We start from the raw sequence: 16,413 nt of genomic DNA on the forward strand, positions 1-16,413 counted from the left end.
CTCAGTGAGCGGGAGGAGCTGGAGCCGCCGGGGAGCGGCAGGAACGCACTGCGGGGCTTGCTCCGCCTGCTCGGCAGCGGCTGCAGACACGGCGGGCCGCTGCCAGCCCTGCTGCTCGCCAGCCCTGCTGCCCTGCTGCCCGCCCGCCCTGCTGCCCGCCCGCCCTGCTGCCCGCCCGCCCTGCTGCCCGCCCGCCCTGCTGCCCGGCCGCCCTGCTGCCCGCCAGCCCTGCTGTCCGCCAGCCCATGGCCAGCACAGCCCTGCCCCCCACAGAAGTGGGTGCAGGTTTCTGAACTCTGCATTCCAGTTGCAAGCACTCCTCAGTGTCAGAGCATACGCAAAGTGGGCATAAATGTTTTTTTCCACGGAACACCTATCTCCAGTGGAGCAGCTAAGATACGTTTACACACTAGACAAGTTTTTTAGGATTTTGCTTAGTACCAGGAGGAAAATCCATGGCAATTTTTTTAAGTAGACCACGCTGGGATTCCAAATGTGGTTTCGTTATTTAGCAGCCTCTCTGCAGTAATTCTGGGATCCACCTTTCTGTAGGTCAGGAAGTAAAAAAGGCCAGGACCAAGCACAGTTCACAGCAAATCATTTTGCAAACTATGGGTACGGCAGGTTCCGTGTTTGGTGTCTTTTTGCCCCGTAATGGAAAGCATTTAAAAAACAACCCAACAGATGGGATGTCTTGGTCCAGCCATTAAACTCCTTTGTGTACCTAAATAGGTAAGAGTCCACAGGACTTCTCAGGACTTGGGGTTGTAGGTTTATCAGTAAAGATCCAAACCAGAAACACGGAACTCAGGCACTGAGAAAATGAGAAAGCTGCATAGCTGACAAAGGCTAAATGATGCAGCACTTTTCAAGGCAGCAAGTAACACAGGTCTGTTATTTAAAGAGATGTTATTTGCCTTTTCCCATTCTGCATGTAACAACAGAAGGTTAGCAGTAGCTCTTACACATAGCAAATGGAGGAAAACATTTCATTCCTTATCTTCTAAACTTCCTTTTCCCTTTGTTTTGTGAGACCACCAGAGTGGTAACTACGAATAATTACCCTGTGAAGTAGATTTTAAATAGTTATTCATTGTGCAATGTGTCCTCTGACCAGCGTGTGGGGATGTGCCCATGTACTTGAAGAGAACATTATACGCCCAGTACAATTCTTACATAAGAAAGTATTTTGGTGTAACTGGCCTAATGCATTAAATGAGAAAATAATAAAATGAGAAAATAGTATGATAAGACAATAATAAAGCCTGAAACAACACACAGTGTTGCACAGACCTCAACTTCCTTCTGTGGTACACATAGCTGTTTTATTTAAAAGTTACTTTAGTCCTAAAATCTGATTACTGTAAGTGAAATAATTCAAATGCACCTTCAAATAAAGTATAAGCCATATTTTCATTCCACTTACTACCTATCTTAGCAACTCCTCTTCTCCGTGCTGGAGAAGCCATATCCTGCCTGTCTTAGTGCCTTGAGAAAGCCCCTTCCTTCATGCGGCTGAAGATAGGCAGCAGCGGGAAGGGAGTACCTACTCAGACACCACACCACTGCCTGGCCTCCCTGACACTCAGGGCAACCAATTCTGCATCCGCTGGCATTAAATCTGCCAAAATGTGGCTCTGTAGGCACAGTGGTCAAAAGAACTGTGCGTGAGCATGCTTGCATCTCAAAATTCCCAACATCCATTATAGTACTTGCAAAAAACCCAGTATTTTGCATTGATTGTATTGATGCAAAATACTGTGAAAACAAGAAATTTAAATCTGGTTAACTTTGAAGAAGGCATTTACTCCTTCGGAGTGCCTTAGCACAAAGGGTTTCCTATTACAATTGCACCGTCTTCTCATTGATGGTCACAACAAGTAGGAAACTATTTTCAGTTGCCCTGCCATCATTAAAATAGCAATGCTTGGCTACTGCCTGGTGATTGCTGTCAGCAAAATTGTGGTTTTTAAATTGTACCCCAGTTAATCACCCATTCAGATAATACAAAAATGAAAAAAATAATATATAGTGTTAACTAAAGTATACTTTATGCTTTATCACTGGAAAATATCTTCCAATCAATAAACACAGTTTTGAAGGCTGCGGTGTTACAGCACAAAACTTTCTGTATAGCTAACAACAGAGGTGGGCTCTGCTTTCTGCCTCCATTTTCTCCTGGCAACAGTCAGTACATACTTTATAAACATTAATTCCTCATCTCAAACACCTTTGTTTTATACTTTGATGTGTCACAGAATACAGAAAATAGAAATGGGTGTCCAGAACAGCTGATAACATGAAATTAGAGATGTCAGCATTTTGCTGTGAGAAATTACTAACCTTTGTGTGAAGCTTTTGTGTAGAATATTCTTGATTAAGACAAAGGCTTTAGAATGCAAATAGCCTTACAAACAAGGTAGTCAGAACCTTTTATGCCATTTCAGTTTTACTGGAAGTTCTCTTAGTGAAAGTGGCTGTGTACACAGACAGATAACTCACACACACGTTTTATATGGTCTGCTACTTTATAGCTGAGTATGTTTTAGTTCTCCCTCTGCCCACCCTGCTCACTGTAATGACTCTGGTTAGCTCAAACGCAAATGTGCTTACCAGTAAGACCAATTATTTATTAACTGATGGTGACGTGAAAAAAAATGAACAGTTTTTGACCTGTTTGTGATGGTAAATCTATCTAAATACTAAATCAAAAATATTGCAAGTTCTGCGTCTAACTCGAGATGTCTAATTAAGGGAGCTGTTTAAGGATAAGCTGAGTTGTCATACCTTAAAATACAATAAGCAAAACCAAACACCTGCAACACCCCGTTCCCCTCATCCTCTCAGGCCACAAAATGTAACTGAAATAGCCACAAGAATGCTATTCATAGGATGGAAGATGTAAAGAAAATGGAAAAGCAGTGAAGGACAAGGATGAAACCTGGACAGGAAGATTACAATGAAGGAAACAACCAGCTGACCTTTGCATTAGGCATGAAGCTCCCGTGCTCACAAACTCTTGCATGGATCCAATATCCCCAGGCCCACACAAACTACAACTGGCACTCAGAGTGACCACCCCATATCCTGGCAGTATGGCAGAAGCCACATAAGTGCCCAGGCACCTGCAGGTTGGGGCTTAAGATGCTGAACATTTTCGAGCATCCTACACAGAGGGTTGGGAGTGCAGCCCCTTCCCGCACGTGGCACATTCTCTTCTTATTGCAGTGATGTTTCGCACTACTACGTGAATTTTTCTATTATAAATAATGCAGCAGGCCAGGTGCCAACCAAACACCAGGAAATTCCCATGTAATCTTCTGGTTTTTTTGGCTTAGGTGTTGGATGCTGAGACATCAGTTCCCACATCATTAAACTGGGGTTTTGGTCAGGCTGAAACTGACCTTTGATTTTTAAGGTGCAATCCTATGGGAATACAAGCTCAATAATTGAGCCAGTTCTGCCGTGCAGAGAACACGCTGAACCTCAGCTTATAAAATAGCAGCTCCAAGTGGTGCCACATGCTGCTGATTCTGACATGACACTGTGTCTTTGCATGGCAGGATGATGAAGCATCCTAAAATTAGCCTTCTTACTATTTTGTAAAGAGCAGCAGAAAGGTAGCAGCCTGCACTGAGGAGAACAAAGAGGCACAGGAGAGCACCAGAACTGAGGCTCACACACAGGCTGGTCACAACGCTTCATGGTGAGCACTCTTGGCTTCTTTGCAAATTTCTGTGTTGGACTGTTTAGTGTCATTTCTTATCCCACGCACAGGGTGACCTGACTGTGAAAGAAGTAAGGTGCTCCTGTAATCAGAGGCGGGGTGGAGGGCTCTGTTCTCTCAGAGGGGTTGGGAGACAGCAGGAGGGAAAACTAACTCTGAAAATGACACAGATGGTCTCTTTCTTAGAGGTGTAGAGGAAGCTGGCATTTTCTTCACATAATTAAGTTTGTCGTTACTGGAATAGAGTGTGGAATGGAAGAAAAAATCGTGCTGGTTTGGAAACCAGAAATACCATGATAAAGCCCCCTCTCTGTTGAGCCACACTGAATTTTTCCCGATATTCAGCTCTCTCTCCCACCCCATTTCTTGGGTGATAAAGTCCTTGCCTTTACAAGGAGTACAATTTGAGAGAAAAAAACCACCTTCCCAGGCAGTAGCAAGAAGGCATGGATGTGCTTGGGCATGGGAACAGAAATAATGAAAGAAAAGGTCCTAGACCAGAGTAACGCTTGCAGATGAGGAGAAAAAAGAAACTGTAAGGAAACGTTTGAGTATCAGAGGGCACAACAGGCATGACATGAAATGGATGTTGGGGCTGATTGCTAGGAGAGAAGATGACACAGCACACATCTCTAGAAAGCTGAGGACTCCACCATCAGCTAGGTATAGTAGCCTGTGGCCCTGTGCCTAGACAATTATAAGGACATGCTATTTTCTCTGGTCCTATGGTAGGACTCCATGAAGAATAGCTGTGAAGAAAATAACTCTGAGGCATAAACTGTGACTAGTATGTTCAAACTACACCCAGATGTTTCTGCTAGTACTTATCGCTCAAAAATATGGGACTATTTTACAACAAAGATATTTCTGTTTAGTAAACAAGACTGGACAGTACTCTTCAGCTTTTGCGATTTAATTCAGGATAAGACTCATGATTTCACGCGTATTACTGAAACCCAGAGGGGCATGACACTCTAAGATCTATTTTTGTGCAGTTAGCAACTGATAGATGTTTGGTATAGCATGGACTGAAATGTGGTGTCAAAGTGGTAATGAATCTGTGCCATTTGTTGTCAACTACAGTACAGGAGATCTCTGGTCAAAAAGTGGATTAAATATTCAGAGTGGACAAAGACTCTTAGACAGATGGAAAATTAGATTTCTCTTCCTGAGGTTGTTAAGAAGCTCCACAGAAATTATGTGTGAGCAGTCAGAGCTTGGAGTCCTTGGAGGACTGTAAGTCTGAATTTCCTATGTTGTAGGTCTCAACTTTAGCACTAGAATAAAAGATTTTAAAAAATAATAATTTGATTTTGGAGACAGAAGGGAAGTGAGCTGTATGAGATGAGCAATCAAATCCTCATAGCTGTGTGAAAAATTGAACCGCTGCTGCTATCTACACACAATTCATATGTAGAGAAACCTATTGACTCCTCATGTTCCCAGAGATCTATGCCCAATACTCTTAAGCTCCTGTTTAGGAAAGAAAAATCACCACAATCTTGTAAGCTTTTGTTTCTGTTTACTGACACTGGAGTTGTGCAAAATGCTGACAATCTTGTTGTTGATTTTTTAATATGAGTTATTTAGAGGCTCGTATTTCTCTCCAGAAAATCTTGGGACTGTGTCTCTAGGGTAAGGTTTCTTTGTTTATTTGGTCTAGCAGCATGCAAAAAGCTGTTTCATTTTAAAACTTCAAGCTTGTAAGGGGGAGGCTAAAGCAACTATGTATCACTTGGAAGCAGAAACAGTAGAGCAGCCACCTGTGCCAAACCTCCATTGCATTTAGCTGTGGGTTTTTTTTCTTGGATGAGGGAGGTAGCAGTGATTCATCACTATGTCTGATTGATGAAGGATTTCTTGTCATTGATGTCAGCAAGCCACTAGGACACCACTAAATATGATCACTGATCCCCTTCAGAAATGATCACTTGAGGGGTACTGGATAGTCCCCACTTAACACACATATTTTTACTTTCATAAAGGAAGCATACAGGGCTATTTTCAGCTTCTAGGCAGGGTTCTAGAGCAACAAAGTCACTCTGAAACATACACAGACATAGATCTAAGAGTAGTCCTAGGGACTGGATCCCTGGGAGATTGTCCCCAAGACTGTCTCAGGAAAAGGCACAGCATTTCCACAGCATCCAACTGAGACACAGCAGCTCCTGTATGCCCCATGACCCAGTGGAGACATCCAAACCCAGACAGATTATCAGCAAGAAAGTCAGCTTGAAACTCCAATTTAATCAGAAAACACTTCCACATTATTTTTTAGCCCGTAGACTTGTAAAAAAATAATGTGCACAATGTGATAAAATTTTGCAGGCAATTCAATACAAACAATACTGTAAGCTTACAAGCTTGTAGCAAACTCAGCCAAACAAACTGGCTCTTTAACAGACAGAAATGTTACAAATTAAATTCCTTTGAGTATAACTTTTTTTTTTTGTATAAAATCAACAAAAATAATGCTTATTTGGCCTTATGGCCAAGTGGTTGCTTTGTAATAAACAGCATTAGGATTAAAAATCACTTTTTCTGAGAGGCAAATGACTTGATCTTTATGATTTTTTCTGACCTCTTGTTTATGTTTGAGCCTCTAAATAGCTCATCAACATTAGAAACACGTTTGTTTTGTCTTCTGAGTTTATAATAACCATAAGCATTAAAATAGTCTGTTCATAACTATAATAATCCCTACTGACTTCTCTGAAGAATTGTAATAGACGTGAACCTAGAAGTGTTTTGTTTATTGCGGTTACAAATAGTCATAATTTCCAGTGAGTTATATCAGCAATGATCTCTTAAAAGTCTAGTATTTCAGATTGCATTGCCTGCACATTTTGAAGTAAAATTTATGAAAACTTTTATCTTTTGACTAAGATTTAGTTCAAAAATAGTTAATAGCAATACATACAATTTTAAAGTCTTAGCTTTAAAAGTTCCTGCACCTTAGTTTTCAGCTAATTTTGACTGGACACAGAACTCAATATTTGCCCAAGTAACAACACAACAGATATTGTTATTCTATTAATTTTCCTGATGTTTTCTAACAAAACTACAGCAAGTTAAAAGAAATGCCATTTGACAAGTAGAACTGCAATATTTTTAAAACTATAATTAAAGATTCAAATACCATGCTTGCCTCTGCTATAATTTCTTTGGACATATGGTGATCAACATAAAAAGAATAAAACAGGAAACTAATAATATATTCATTGTCATGTATTTTCTGATGTACGCATTTGGCTGCATCATATCCTGCATCTCAGGATCTAGAGCAGAGAGATCTTCACATCTCTGCAAAAGAACCAAATGTTTTCTCTTGTGCGATGTACATAGAGAAAAAGTATTTCAGGATTAGGAAGCATACAGTATGTAAAGAGTTTCTTTCCCAAGTTTTTCAAAACCAGGAAAGGAAACAATAATGCATGGAGCACTGTTATACTTCCTTAATAGTTTCAATAATGCAATCAAAAGGAGCCCCTGGGAAGGCACAGAAAGTAGCCATATCTGCAAGGTGGAGGCTGTTATTGGAGGCCTCATTCTTGGGAATCAAATTATTCACTGGTTCTTGGATTTTAAACTTCATTATCTTGACTAAGGCTAGGAAAACTCTGGAAGTTCTTTCCACTGAGTTCTTTCTCTTGGCCCTCCCTGGCCAATAAATGAAAGCTGTCATTTTCCACACTTCCCTTTCCTCCAGCTCAAACGCTCAGATGGGTAAATTGTTTCTCAATGGAAGTCAATGGAACTAATGCCAATTTAAACTAGCCAAGTCTTGATGCGTTTTATATCACAGCTTGAAAACCACAACTGAGTATCTCAAGTATGAAAAAATACATGTTTATACTCTTTTCATGCAGTGCAGTCAGCAAACTGAAATGCATTTCACATAAACTCTATCCAACACAGCATGATACCAGCAGTTCTGGCTCCCCTTCCTGCTCCAGCTCCCACTTAAAACTTCTCTATTCACTCAAACATCTTAAATCCTATTCAACAGCTCAACGCACAATGAAACACATCCACTCTATGCAGGAGGAACAATTCTCATATACGATACCCATGGGTTATTAACATTATGGTTGCGACTTTCTGAAGTATGTCTCTTCAAAATGTGTATTTTGATTTTCAAAAAATGGTGAGATTTAGGTGACTGCCTCTAGTCACCCAAATGACAAAATCTTAGACAATATGAAGTTATATAGATACACTAAATGACAATATGCTGCTGGATCTACACAGGTAATCCCTTAGCTTTTCAACAAATACGTAAGAAAACTGAAAGTAAATTTTTTTAACTACTTAATGAAAACATAGGCTTAGTCATATCCTGTCTTTGAATTTCCAAACTACTAAATATTTCTTTATAAAATAATGGGAATTTATTTGCTATATTGTCCTTATTTAACATTAAGCATATACCTTAAGATTATGTCTAAAATTTAGTTCAAATATTGAGCTTCCACAGCCCCACACCACCAATTAAGCGAGCCAAAAAGGTTTTGTTGTCCTTTAAAAGGCCTTTACTAATTAGATTAAATGAAAAATACTTACTATAATATTTGCATTTTCTTTCTAAGTGCCACAGTTCGGAGTCTTCCAATATTATTCTTTTTCTAAAGCAAAAAGAAGTGAGACATTTAAAAAAGCATTTTCAGAGGCACCCTAGGCAGAAAGAGAATTCCTTTTTATAACTTGTGTGATAGCACATGGCATTACTACATGTCACTGATGTACCAGTTGGTCTAAACTTGGCTTGTAATATGTGTGGTTTATCAGATCAGAATATATTTTAAATCCTGTGATATATCTTTTGACTCCTTCCACTGAGTAAATTAATATTTTAACTGTTTGGAGATTAGACGGTTCTGGAGACTGACAACTGCATAAACAGAACCAATGGCTTAAATGTGGCCTGGGAAAGTACTCATAATCTTTTTTTATTACTAGGTGACTTATTTGAAATGAATTAGAGGTTTTATTTAGTTTCCTATTATCCTCCTCTCTTTTTCTTTCTCTTTCTCTTTCTCTGTCTTATATATTTGTGAGAAAGTCACATTTGGCATACTTAACATTTTGCATGGCTAGTCAGAATGGCCAGTACCTCCTGCTGTTGCTGCTCTGAGGTAATTTTCTGGGTCATGATCCTTACTTCAGTAAGTGAGCTTACATTATCAGTATATCACTTGTTACTCAGCTGGACAGAGTGATTCTGGTACTGATGGTGTTTAATAAGCTGGTACTATCAAATTACTTTAATTTCCATCTCTGTCCCCTCTGAATGTTGGCTTGTGCTTTGACAAGAAAGATCTTTATTTTAAAATTAATTCTGTCAGTGAAGTTTTATCTTTAAAAAAACCAGGTTTTCTGAAGGTTCATCAGTATCTATAGATACTATTTTTGCAGTGCATCTGCATTTCTACACATTATGTTATAATGCATGTCAGTTTAAAATTACAATGAAAAAAGCAACATTTAAAGTGGGAAGGTGACTCAGTGGCCTGAGGGAAGGCGTTCCAGACAGATGAGGCAGCATAAGGGAAAGAGTGCCAGAACCACCGGGAGGAGCCGGTAAACTGATCTCAAGTGTGCAGAATAAGGTGACACACTGAAGCGCTGTTAAAACAGCAACTATTTCTCAAATCAGTCACCTAATGAGATTCAGAGTTTGGGAATGACACCCTAGTTCTGTTTTCATTACAAAACGGCACTGTTTTTAATACAAAGGAAGAAAAATTTTAAAGGCATATAACTTCTGCAGAAGTTTTTTTTCCCTTGTCTACACGATCAGAGAGCTGGGCAGAGTCAATGCTTTCTGGACTCTGTGCACAAGGGGTGAACTATGAGCTAGCACTCATTCTCCTAGCTAGAACCAGACGACAGGATTCCCTAACCCCAGAGGCCACTGCTGCCTTTTACTGGGCACAGACTGCCGTGCTTTTCTGCTGCCACCATGTGTCGAGATGGTGTGTTCCGTGCAAGTACGGATATAATCTCTCCGCCCCAGCTGTGGCCCTTCAGACTGGCCATTTCCCAGTTCATCCAGCTGCACCATTGCAATATACTACGTAAGTCTCTCCTTTCCATGGAGTTTGCTTCTGTCATATTTTAGCGAACTGTTAGCAAACTATGCTCTCCTCCTACCTAATCGATGTGTGTCAAGCCCTCGTCTCCAGTTCGTTCCTCTGGTCACCTCACTGAACAATCACGTAGCTGTCCTCCAAACTGTTTATCCCAGGCCTACCTAGCTGCAGTGATCTGATGGCCACAAGTTCAGAGATGAGCTGACAGCCATGCACACTGGCTAAACCACTGAAACTCTCATTTGAGTGTGCTCAGAAAGCAAGAGGTCTCAAGAGATTACTTTAAAAGATGTAGACTATCCATAAATGCCCCCTCCTTATTCTCTTCCAGCAACAACCCTTTAAGGCACTCTAATTAGGGGCATATCTCATGAAGTATAATTTTGGCAACTAAGTTACTGACTGTTTTGTCCTATTAAACATCTGATTAGAGCTTATATTTTCTACAGTTCTAGTTGTCTATAACAGGCGCAAAAGCCTCTGGTGCCAAAACCACCAGCCATTCATTCTGGTTTCGGTTACTCCAGAATCCCAAAGGCCCTGATCTGCCTTACCATTAGGCTGAGCTGCCTCAGGCTCCTGCCAGCTGCCTTCGTGTTTAATTTGCTGTAGGCCTCAGGGACTCTAATATAAAACAAAGAAATACCCTGGAATGCCCCTATTAGAAAAAAGATACTGAAGATACCTGTGTTTTGTATAAATGGTATATAAGCCCTTAGTTCAGACAGAAGGCAAGGCCCTCAGTACATTTTCCTCATTACCATGTGATGCACATTAATCAGGTTCCCACAAATAACAGCCACACTTATTCTGTTCTTTTATGTTAAAAGCACTTACAGATAGACTCTCAGTGAAGTTTCTCTGTTCTTTAAGGGTTTTGGAATTTCTTTGTAAATAGCCTGGATGAAATTCTGCTCTCTGTTCTAGATATGCAATGCCGTTTAAGTGATAAGAATAAGGACTGCACTGTAAATCTCTGTTTGACGAATGTGTAATTGGAAATAGAGACTGTGTGGTTACCAAATATGCCTCGCTAGACTGACTCTTAATCCACTTTTAAAAATACAATCCATAATGTGTTGTTGTGTTAATCTTAACCCCGTCAAAAGCATTCATGTATATGACTCTCTCGCTCGACAACAGTAAGCGGTTAACAAAGGCAGACAGTGTAGATGTCAGGTCTGCTTAGTATCAACCACAGAAATAACTACCATGAGAAAAAAAAAATTAAACTTTCATTACAATACAAATGAAAGGAGAAAAATTTCAAATAATCAAAATATAAAGTATATAATACGGTTTTCACTTTAATAACGTTCCTGTATTTTGTTTTCCTTTAGATTTAGGGGACAAGATACCTCCACTCTGTACCAGTCCCTCTGACAATCTGTTCAGCTGGTATTAATCATGGCTATAAACATCCTTTTTAGATGTTTTGGAGATGTACATTCTGTAGAAAGATAAAGAACCTAGTTGAAACAGGTAATCCATAGTTGCTAGGGTCTAATCCTGTTTTATCTGAACTAAAAATTAGACAAGCCACAAAAAAGGGGAGAGCAAACCCTAGAAAAGAACAGAAAAAGTACAAACACAGTGTTTGGCTCCATGCCCTCTTTTACATATAATCTAAAGAAAACAAAGCCACTGTTGTATCAGCTACAGCAAGATCTGGCAAATGTGTACCAGCATCGGAGCGAGCTGGTGCCAACCACTGCTCTCTCAGTTGGAGACCTGAAACAACATAGCAAAATTTGTCTTGTCTGCTAAGTCAGGTTCTTATTAAAAACAAGAGAAGGAAAGACATGAAAGACAAGGAATAAAGTGAGGAAATAAAAGAAGACAGGGAAGGAGAGGGTCCTCATAGGAATGCAAATATCACATATCACAGTGCGTCCCAAATTAGGTGAAGACAGCAGAAATGGCATTTATCAGATGCCCTTTTATGATCTGTTTTGGACTAGTCATGCCTCACAATCAGGGCACTGAAATCCTATAGCGTCAGAATGGATCCTGCAGTCTCTGATGATGCTGGGAGTAGTAACCCTGACTCTGAATCCCATACCTTTCAATCAAGCTGGGCTTTTTGGCATCAATATCACATCAAGCTTCCTCCTGCTTCACTTGCCTAAAGAAAGTCATGAATGGAACAGTGCATCCCCTTGATATTTTCTTCAGTAATCAAACCAAACCCAGTTTCTGGGTGATTAATTTCAATCCACTCATTTCTGATCTTGTGTTTCTGTTGATCACTATAGTCTCCACAAAGTCATTGGACTTTAGAGATAGGAGTCCTCATTAGTATTATCTCCATCTTTTCTGTATCTGATTTTTTAAATTATTTTTAAAAACAATCTTATATATCAGGTTGCATCAAACTTCTGCTTCTTTGGGCAACTGCCAGTCTCTATATAACGGTATTTGCTGTGTCCACTACAAATCATTGCAGTCTGGTAGCACTGACCACAGAGAGAAGGCTGATGTAAGCCAAACCCTGCACCCAGAGATGGTGGTAACTTCAAGGAGATCCTACTCAGCCACATCAGCACTTCCAACTAGAGCTCATGCACTTTATATTTGAACATGGAAATATCCACTTTAAAATGTGAATGCTGCAAATTAAAGAACCCAGCTGCTTGTAAAATGTTGTTTAGACATCCCAACTTAAAAAAGAATTTCCCTTACAAAAGGAAGAATGTAGGAGAACCGAATAAAATATTAACTATAGAGGGAACCTTAAAATGGTTGTGAACAGACACTTTTTGCTAACTCTTTTGTATTACAGGCATCTTTGCAAGTTGACCAAGTTCTTTGAAACGCTAATATTATTACAAGATAGTATTGTACAATGGATAATACTGCACAAGAAAAAAAACTATCATCATTTAAAATAAGGACACAGTGCTCTCCATGTTTTTTAGGCAAGGAATCCACCTTAAAGAACCTGACACTTTAACAACTGAATAAAGGTTTTTTAGAAAAAAGGGATTTTACAAATACGCTTTTACAGTTGTCACCCAAAACCAATTATTTCATGTTCTGGGGATTATCTCTGTGTTTTACAGAGGTCTTTGTAACATTTTTCAGCTGTACCATTTCTATTGCAACAAAGCAAAATACTGGTACATTTTTACCTGTTGATTCATTTTGAAAAGCAAATGGAACACTGGATGAAACTGGATGGGGATAGTACAAGAGATTGTGGTTCTGTGTGGATGACTGAAAGACTGGTTTCATTACTGTGGTTATAATTAACTTTAAAGGAAAAGTCTGACTCCTATTGATTTTAGTGACAGAACAATCCCTGATTTCATTGGCAACAGCATCAGTCCCCGTAAATTACTAGCATATTTCATCTAAATAATTAATGAGACTGAAAAATCCTGTAGTAACACTCAGGCAATCCTCACCTAAGTGCTGCCCTGTTAAATGATAAAGCCTGTTCTGGGCTGGGTGAAAGAGAAACAGGCACTGAAGGAATGTTTCAACATTATTAGTTGTGCCTTCTACAGAAAAGAGCTACCATTTCTTTCATCCTTCTGATATGTCTCCATTTCTAAAATTAGAATCTGAGTTAGAATCACACAGTACGCACAGAGGAAATGGCCTCAAGTTACACCAGGGGAAATTTAAATTGGACATTAGGAAGAATTTCTTTACCAAAAGGGTGGTCAAGCACTGGAACAGGCTGCCCAGGGAGGTGGTGGAATCACCATTCCTGGAGGTATTCAAGACATGTAGATGTGGCACTTAGGGACATGGTCTAGCGGTGGACTTGGCAGTGCTGGGTGTATGGTTGGACCTGATGAACTTAAAAGGTCTTGGCCAACCTAAATGATTCTATGATAATACCTGGCAGGCTTATGCTAAGAGAGGTACTGCATAATGATATGAATAGGAAATACCCAACTCATATTATCTCACACAAGGTTTGCAAATCACTATTGAACTAGCTTTACCAGAAGTATTCAGAAAATTGCTATTAACACCTCAAGTCATTAAAGTCTATAATCTAAAAGAGAAATAGGGCTTGCCCCTGATGTTCAAATTACTGGACCTTTAAATGTAATGTCTCAAGCAGCAACTAGTCACTGATGCGTCAAGAACAGACATCACTGCTGTTCAAAGCTGCACAGGTAGGGAGCAATTCACTGCCCTTGGAATAAGCTCGTATAACTAGGTTACTATCACAAAAGACAAAGTGGGTACTTTATGAGTCAACATTCATATTTGACCAGCAAAATGGTTACAGTTCTGCAAAGCCTCTCTTAGGAAGTCACTCCTTCAGCCCACTAGAGCAAACATGCCTAATGCACTATTTCATATTCCACATCAAAAAGAAATGTGTTCAGCCTTGGGGTAAGCAAGACCAGTGGTTGGTGGGATGTAAACTAAAACGCTGTGCTCCACAGGGCTCCAGAGAGATCTGCAAAATCACTGCTTCAGTAGAACTGGACCGCGAAGAACCTTAAGGGAGCTTTCCAAGTAATAGAACATTTAGTGTTTTGGTTCTAGAATTTTCACTGGGAATTTAAAAAAATCATAATCCAAACCCCTAACAAATCTAGAACCAATTACAAAGACAATATCAATATTTTTTAAAGTAATTTGGAATCGGATTACAACCACAGGCAAAAACCTGGTCTTGTAGAAAATCTTGTTTAGACATGGTACAGTTTTTTTCTTCCTTTTCCAGTTTTACCCATCTCTCCACATTTTGTGTTTGTGAAATAGCTGTATAAACACCATCTTCCTGCTCTGTATAACTGAAAGTCACATGTGGTAGTCACGAGAACACAGTGATTGTTGCGGCTGTTGTACACACATATGGGCAACAGCAGAATCTGCTGTTGCATTGTATGTTGGGTGTTTCCTAAACATCACTCCGAAAAAATCCAATAAAACTGGTAAGCAAAAGGTGGTTTTTGCGTCTTTTCTCAAAACTTTTTCTTATCTGTGAAAATTGAAGATACAGTGTAATTATTGATATGATATCACTGCTTCTTTTGAATCTCTTTTCTCTTGTAGACTGGGCTTTAATAAAGTCCACAGGAAACCTGTAATTATGTCTTATAGGCAGTATTTGATTTTCAAAAGCATGTACTGTGTTCCTCTAAATCAAGAGCAAATTTCTATTGCATTGTATAGCACCTTCATCATCTTAATGGCACACAGATTTTCATGAACCCATTTGTGACAGCATAGTAAAAAGTTATTATGACATATCTATACCAGATTTTCTTGCTTTTTGCAATGTAGAAGCAGTTCTGGACCATCATTTTCTTTTTTTATTTGTTTCTTTTTTTGCCAGTGTGATCTATAGAATATATCAACTCTCTCTGGATCTGCCTCAGCACTCTTGCAGAGGCAGGCATGACAACAGCAGTCTGTATTTGCCCATCAGCCAATGCTTCTAGTACAGAATCACAACCTGTGTTATGCACATCATTACCCACATCTTTAATCATACTGCAAACTCCTTTTATTGGTTTAAAAATTAAGACAGGAGATTGATAAGCTGTAAAACAGAAAATTCTTCCTCTATCCTGTAGACACTGGTGGCACTTTGTAACACCCCAGAATAAATACACTGAGTGCTGTTACGTGCTTCTGAAATAATGACAGAGCAAAGGCAAGAGGACACCAGAATGAGCTTTCATTACCAGAGACACTGCCACGTGAGGAAGTATTGCGAGCTACTCCTGTAGGCAAAGGTACCCAAATATATATCCAGACCCTTTCAGATTATCAGATGCCTACCTGAAACATAGGACAGACTGTGAGGACCAGCAGAAGTTCTGGTTATACAGGGGAGGGAACACTCTTTCCATGATGGCAGGGATTGCTGACAATGACTGAAGAAACCGTAACTGTGGCATGCTCTGTGACTTAGGTGTCTTTGTGATTCTGCATGTTTCTTGACTGGTGTTTCTATAGTATGCAATTAAATCACTGACAAATTTACATTTCCCTAGAAATTCAGATCGAGTTATAATGGTTGAATGAGTTAGGAAGCATCGTCTGAGCTACAATACCATCTTACATACTTGCCTTTAAAGAGCAACAGCAGAAATTCTCAGTACTTTGATCTCCCCACAGGCACACAGTGTAAACTGACTGGAGCTGATCTGGAAGTGGCTTGGTCTAGTCCAGTTGAGCTTAATTAAAATGAGAGTCACTTCACAATCCAGCTGTTAAAACATGTTGCCAGCAAGTTTTTGTTTGTGGAACTGATGCCCTCTTTCCTGTGAGTTGCACTGCTAATGTTCAGCTTGGTGCAGGTTTTTTTCTTCCTTGGACGGCCTGAGGCTCCGTCTGGATCCATGGGTATGGCCACTCTGCTGGCTCCCAGCCTTCTGGTCCTGCGTCCGTCCTCTCTCTGCTTCCAGCCTATCTAAACAACAGCAGCACTCAGTTTTATGGCCTTTGTTCTAAGGTGGTGTTCCTGCTCAGAATACAATTTTGAAGTTTGTCCAGCTGTTTTTCATCACTAGCTTCTGTGATAAGTATCTAACTGATCAGGATGCCCTGTAATATATGTCCCAAAGCTTACTGCCAACTTGCAGCTGTCAGGACTATTTCCAGCACTAACCTCTA

General features: G+C 39.8%; 1 protein-coding gene across 1 annotated transcript in view; it reads left to right on the plus strand.

Moving 5' to 3' along the window:
• The first annotated feature begins 198 nt into the window (after positions 1-198).
• MYPN (myopalladin) overlaps positions 199-16,413 on the plus strand; it is an 85,203-nt gene continuing 68,988 nt past the window's right edge. The window contains exon 1 of the mRNA XM_080401290.1: positions 199-3,706. The gene's annotated coding sequence lies outside the window, so the exon portion shown is untranslated. The remainder of the gene's footprint in view (positions 3,707-16,413) is intronic.

Source organism: Falco punctatus (assembly GCF_963210335.1).
Source record: "Falco punctatus genome assembly, chromosome: 9".
In the NCBI taxonomy this organism is placed as follows: Eukaryota; Metazoa; Chordata; class Aves; order Falconiformes; family Falconidae; genus Falco; species Falco punctatus.